Here is a 6,600-nt window from a genome sequence, read left to right as displayed (position 1 = left end):
AGTGGCAAGACATCAGTAGATTTATAATTGAACACATTTATGACGATTGTACGCTATTATGGAGATATGTACTGCTTGGATTCTTTACCTACGATAGAAATAAGTTGAAACATTTTAATGGAATTAACTTCATTGTTCTTTTGGTCAAATTTCATATTCACAAATGTAAATTTACAAACAAAAACAACAACATTTTCTTACACTACAAAAAGAAATTGAACTGTATTTTAAGACAATTAAATACTCTACTAACAAAAAAGCTGTTAGAATTATAAGTGTATGCATGTCCCTTCAGGTCCTTGTGTAATGTGATATTTTACCCCCTAGCTCAATTGTCCATTGTATATTATCCATATATACTTGTGTTCCCTAGTGTACTTCCTGTATTGATTTGTTGGTAATAAAATAAAAAATAAATAAAAGAGAAAGCGGAAATTACTTCTTGAAACCGGAATTATAACTAACAACGTGAGAAGGGGGCGTGTATGGCTGTGTCGGTGTGGTTTTATCAGGTATTTCGTTACAAAAGATATATTTAGTGAAAACGTGTAGGGTGATGACAACTTGCTACAAACAATGCTACCGAGAAATTGCAGTACAACAAAACGTTTCGATTCTAAATGCACACCAAGTGCTGTGATAGTGGACCTTTTGGCCGTCCCTACCCCCCATTGCTGTTTACATTTATAATGGTTCAGGCAGGGTTGAGTGTGTGGATGTCCCAATGAACCCGTTTAAACACTTACCCTGTGGACGGGAGAGGAAGTACAGTAGCCGGATGGCCTCTTGAAAATCATAGAGAATAGATAGAGGCTCTAATGGACCAAAGGCCGAATTAGTATGGGCAGCTGCATTGAGGGCTTTCACCATTTTAATATAGTCAACTTGGTGGGACTTCATTGGCTGAACCCTCCTGGTGACTCTGTTGGAGTCATGCCAGGGCAGGATCAGCCAATCGTGAAGAAGAACATTTACTACTTCAAAATGGAGATGGCCTCAATGGCGCTGCCCGTGCGCTCACAGACGCCATAATAGGAACTATATAGGAATATTTTCTCTATGCTTGAAACTAGAAAGGAACAACAAGGAAGAGTGCCAATTGCCGGGTTTTAATTAAGCCAGACTTTCAAACTTTCCTGTAATGTTGTTATCATAGTCAGAAGCATCGCCTGGTGATAGTAGGTAAGTATCGGACAACTACCATCTCTCAACCATACACATTGGTTATCTAGCTAGTAAACTAACCAAACCAGCCAACCTGAATTAGTAAATTAACGTTAGCTTCTTGCTTTGGTTATTAGTTCTCGCGTCTTTTGTGTGCCATATCTAGGCTCTGTGGTCAATATAGCCATTGTATATTGTAGCAATAATTTATGAATTATTATTAATTCGCTAACTAGCTTAACGTAGTTCTTGAAAAAAAAAATCCTTCTTTGTTTACTACAATTCCGACACAGTGTTTTTAACATTTTTTAGAAACGTCAATCATAGCCTGCTAAACGCTTATCGAAACATGTGCAGATATGCCCCCTTTCATATCAGCGAGAAAGATATCTTTCACAGGAAAAACAAAAAAATACACTTACTGTAGAAGTTTTGCACAGGTCCGTTATGCTGTTGGGAACATGCTAGATAACTAGTTGGTACAGGTGGCCGCCTATGTCTTGCACCTGTCTTCACTAAACAAGCGCTGTAAAAAGTACGTGTAAGAACACTAACTATATAAAAAGGTGTGTAGTAGTTTAACCCTTTTTGTTTTTTTGGATAATGATTTATTACTGATATGAAAGATGTTTCTTATGTTCACAAAACCGCACCACAAGTCATGCATATACCCCATACAGAGGGGCCTCTTCTCCCCAAACCCCAGGGACCCCCACAATTCCCCTCTCTGGCAATGACATTCCCCAGGCACTCCTCACAATACTAAAGTCAATAGGTGCTGAAGCAGTTAGCGTCTATGAATAGGGTAGCAAACACCCAGGCCAGACTAGTTAACTACCTAGTTTAGTGACAGGAGGAACTGTCTGCTGGATTAACTCAAAAGTTAATGATTGGAATCAAGTAATCATAACCACAAATGTCAACACTAAACAGTTATGTTTACATTTACGTCATTTAGCAGACGCTCTTATCCAGAGCGACTAACAAATTGGTGCATTCACCTTATGATATCCATGTTGAAGTGTGCCTCCTGGCTGTTGATTTTCATATGCTGTCAAATGATTTGTATGCTTTATACCACCGATATATGCCGTGTATTAAAACAGTGATTCTATTATTCAAGGCAGGACAGGACAACTTGATTTGTAGGTGAGGGCAGGAGTCTGCTCTTACAACCATGGCCAACAATGTGGAGGATGTCGAGAACAATATGGTGAGTTATTTACTGTGATTTATTTATTTTTATTTTTTTAATTATGAGAAATAATTCTCGTCTATTATGTGTTCTCTCTTGTAGCTTGTGGCCAACTTTGGTGGTGTTGTCATCTCGGGTTAACCCAGAACTAAAGTCTCACTTTAGTGGGTCAGCTGAAAGAGGCAAATGCGTTGCTTTTCCGCTTGTGTGGAACAGGGGCGGAAATCCCGGGGGGGACGGGGGGAACACGACCCCCCCCCCCATCCTGGGAAAAATATGATTGTCTCCCCCAATATATCACTGAAACATAACTATGTAATTTAAATAATATTAATAATACGCAATGAAAGCAATTGTGCTGATTATAGACACTTAATAGCGCGTTTTTAAGTTTCAAAAGATTGCGACCCCCCCCCACCCTTTGCCTCACAATGGTTTGATCCACTGCCAGTTCCTTAGCTTGCTAGGTAACGTAGAGGTCATATCTACTGTCTGAAAGGCACTCAATGCATGTAACTGACGTGAGGTTAATCCAGTCAATCGCGCACACACACTAGCTGAATATGCAGAGCTAGCGCGCAAATATTAACTATTAAGCTAGCTAGTACCTATTCCATTTATGTGGCGTCGTCAAAGATGGAATCTTTGCTATCGTCAATTTATTCCAAGATCAGCATGCATGTAAGTTAGTGCTTCAAAGTCCCTGTGATAAGGTTAGCGATAAACTGAACAGAACTACACTCTCTTCTACCATTGTTTTAAATATATTTAATGGTCTCGTTGCAAAAGCTAAATTGTCGCAAGGGAACTTTTATTTATATATTTTATTTCACCTTTATTTAACCCGGGTAGCAAAGATTATAGCAAACACCACTGAATTGGTGCTCGCTAGCTTTGCAAATTCAGCTATTGTTAGAAGCCAGCCAATATGAAACAAACTATTAAAATTACAAAAGGTTGCAGCATATGTTGTGTAAATGGTGAACTCATACAGCTGTCAACTCTTGTCACTGCAATCCGTTTCACATTTGATAGCTACTTTTTAGATCGAAGCCCATATAGAATGATAGAAGATAAGATGATAGAAGCCCATCTCCTACTGTAAATAACCTACATACTGTGTGTGTGTAGCCAACCAGGTAGAAAAATGGCAGAAAAAAGATGGACATCAGAGTATTTTTCAGTACACCAAAACATAAAGTAAGAACCCTAGTAGCCTAATATCTCAGACTAGTTGATAAAATGTTCATAAGAAAGAAATGAAATTCTAATGGAAATGTTTCACAATGATGTCATTAGGCAGAGCAGGCAACAGATGGCAAACAGACAGCAGAGTTGGGGACAGATATGCAGGGACAGACTGGCAGAGACAGGGAGTCTCAGGTAAGTTTGTTGAGTCTTCGTTTGGCAACATTATGAAAGGTTCTCCATTTTTTTAACTTGTAAAATAGGAACATAATTGGAAAATGCCATGGATACCCCCACTCTCAACTTAAACTGGTGACTGAACTAAGATTTGTTAAAGGCAATGATATTGCTGTTGTGATTAGTTGTGTAGTTTTGGGTACCGGTACTTAGGAGTACGGCAAACACCTTATTTCTTTGGTTCCTCAATATACATTTACCATATTAAACGTAGGCTATGTGTTACAGCACTACTTTTGGTGTCCCCCTCAGGAATTTCTCTTTAGAAAATTTAATGTAATTGTCCCCTCCAAAGTTGATATCAGATTTTCGCCCCTGGTGTGGAAAGCAAGTTAGGGGGATATCTAATCAAAGGAAGATGGAATTAAAATGACAGAATTTAAAAGAATTTTAAAAGAATTTAAAATGAGAGAGGCTACAGCGACCTAAAGGCTGCTATTCAGACTAGAATATTAATGTTGTTATGTGTAACTAACTGTAGGACGGTGAGAAGCGCAGTAACGTTATGGCTAGCCTCAATTAGCCTAGTTAGCTAGCTTGCTTCTCTCATTTTGATGCAGTCAAGACGGGTACTATGTAATCAGATGGGATGATGAAATACTTAGCAAGAAGTTAGTCTAGCGTAAGAGAAGTGGTTGCGGTCTCCTTCCGTGCCTGCTCCATTGCTCTGAGCCTCCCGTGTCTTAAATCACACATTCACGCACACCGCACGGCCTCGTCTGCCTGTCTGTCCTCTGTGCCTGTCTGTCCTCTGTGCCTGTCTGTCCTCTGTGCCTGTCTGTCCTCTGTGCCCGTCTGTCCTCTGTACCTGTCTGTCCTCTGTACCTGTCTGTCCTCTGTGCCTGTCTGTGTGAGATGGCTACGGTTTAATAAAGTAGCAAAACAATTGGATTTTCTGCTACTTCCCTCACTTGAATCGGACCGATTTGTCTTTTCGGAATTGGTTACATTTTTTTTTTTATTCATGATTATTGGGTTCTGGGCTTTCCTGTGTCCTTTTCTGAATGGGAGGTATAACTCCCATCACCAAAGGTCCTCATCATTCAGATTTTTCAAATTAAATCATGAAGTGATTAGAGGGACAATAGAGCGCTGAGTTCCAGGCCATACGACGTGGCTCTGGATACACAAACGTGGTTGGCCTGAGAATCAGTCAATCCTTATCCCAGTCTGCTATCCCCACATGCTTCAAGAGGGCCACCATTGTTCCTGTTCCCAAGAAAGCTAAGGTAACTGAGCTAAATGACTACCGCCCTGTAGCACTCACTTCCGTCATCATGAAGTGCTTTGAGAGACTAGTCAAGGACCATATCACCTCCACCCTACCTGACACCCTAGACCCACTCCAATTTGCTTACCGACCCAATAGGTCCACAGACGATGCAATCGCCATCGCACTGCACACTGCCCTAACCCATCTGGACAAGAGGAATACCTATGTAAGAATGCTGTTCATCGACTACAGCTCAGCATTTAACACCATAGTACCCTCCAAACTCGTCATTAAGCTTGAGACCCGCCCTGTGCAGCTGGGTCCTGGACTTTCTGACAGGCCGCCCCCAGGTGGTGAGGGTAGGTAACAACATCTCCACCCCGCTGATCCTCAACACTGGGGCCCCACAAGTGTGCGTTCTCAGCCCTCTCCTGTACTCCCTGTTCACCCACGACTGCGTGGCCATGCACGCCTCCAACTCAATCATCAAGTTTGCAGACGACACAACAGTAGTAGGCTTGATTACCAACAACGACGAGACGGCCTACAGGGAGGAGGTGAGGGCCCTCGGAGTGTGGTGTCAGGAAAACAACCTCTCACTCAACGTCATCAAAACAAAGGAGATTATCGTGGACTTCAGGAAACAGCAGAGGGAGCAGCCCCCTATCTACATTGACGGGACAGTAGTGGAGAGGGTGGAGAGTTTTAAGTTCCTCGGCATACACCTCAAGGACAAACTGAAATGATCCACCCACACAGACAGCGTGGTGAAGAAGGTGCAGCAGCGCCTCTTCAACCTCAGGAGGCTGAAGATATTCTGCTTGTCCCCAAAAACACTCAAACTTTTACAGATGCACAAGAGCATCCTGTTGGGCTGTATCACCGTCTGGTACGGCAACTGCTCCGCCCATAACCGTAAGCCTCTCCAGAGGGTAGTGAGGTCTGCACAACGCATCACCGGGGGCAAACTACCTGCCCTCCAGGACACCTACACCACCCGATGTCACTGCCTGTTCACTCTGCTACCATCCAGAAGGCGAGGTCAGTACAGGTGCATCAAAGTGGGGACCGAGAGACTGATAAACAGCTTCTATCTCAAGGCCATCAGACTGTTAAACAGCCATCACTAACACAGAGAGGCTGCTGCCAACATACTGACTCAACTCAAGCCACTTTAATAATGGAAAAATTGATGTAAACAATTTATCACTAGCCACTTTATATTATATAATTTTTACATAACCTACATTATTTATCTCATATGTATATACTGTACTCTATACCATCTACTGCATCTTGCATCTTGCCATCTTGATGTAATTAAATGTATCTCTAGCCACTTTAAACAATGCCACTTTATATAATGTTTTCATAACCTACATTACTCATCTCATATGTATATACTGTACTCTATACCATCTACTGCATCTTGCCTATGCCGCACGGCCATCACTCATTCATATATTTTTATGTACATATTCGTATTCATTCCTTTACACTTGTGTGTGTGTGTATAAGGTAGTTGTTGTGAAATTGTTAGGTTAGATTACTTGTTAGATATTACTGCATGGTCGGAACTAGAAGCATCAAGCATTTCGCTACA

General features: G+C 41.5%; 1 protein-coding gene across 1 annotated transcript in view; it reads left to right on the top strand.

Annotated features, from left to right (window-relative positions):
* Nucleotides 1-749: 749 nt before the first annotated feature.
* Nucleotides 750-6,600, top strand: part of LOC106611426 (presenilin-1) — a 28,413-nt gene continuing 22,562 nt past the window's right edge. Inside the window, exons 1-2 of the mRNA XM_045724967.1 lie at nucleotides 750-1,182; nucleotides 2,288-2,377. The gene's annotated coding sequence lies outside the window, so the exon portion shown is untranslated. The remainder of the gene's footprint in view (nucleotides 1,183-2,287; nucleotides 2,378-6,600) is intronic.

This window comes from Salmo salar, chromosome ssa09 (assembly GCF_905237065.1).
Source record: "Salmo salar chromosome ssa09, Ssal_v3.1, whole genome shotgun sequence".
NCBI classification, from domain to species: domain Eukaryota; kingdom Metazoa; phylum Chordata; class Actinopteri; order Salmoniformes; family Salmonidae; genus Salmo; species Salmo salar.
Note: the sequence above shows the minus strand (reverse complement) of the source record. Positions and strands in the feature narration are given on the sequence as shown.